Source organism: Fulmarus glacialis, unplaced genomic scaffold, assembly GCF_000690835.1.
Source record: "Fulmarus glacialis isolate BGI_N327 unplaced genomic scaffold, ASM69083v1 scaffold19011, whole genome shotgun sequence".
NCBI classification, from domain to species: Eukaryota; Metazoa; Chordata; class Aves; order Procellariiformes; family Procellariidae; genus Fulmarus; species Fulmarus glacialis.
The window spans coordinates 7175-7450 of NW_009194898.1; positions in this window are offsets into that span (position 1 = coordinate 7175).

Below are 276 nucleotides of genomic sequence, written 5' to 3' on the forward strand. Positions count from 1 at the left end.
CCTTTCAGATGTAATTTTTTTATATATATATGGAGAGAGACAGACAGAAATGTGCATACACATGCACACTTGCACACTCACTTTGTGTCTGGTTTTGGTTTATATACACGTATCTTGCACAGCCTGGTTTATATAGGTGTTACTGCCATATGTACATATAAATATCATGCACACAGGGGTGCAGTGACCTTTAGATTGGGATGAGCAGCCAGGAATGTTAAACAAATTGCCGCAGTTTCAGCCTGAAGGCTGGGTTGGGCTGGGCTGGGCGTGCGG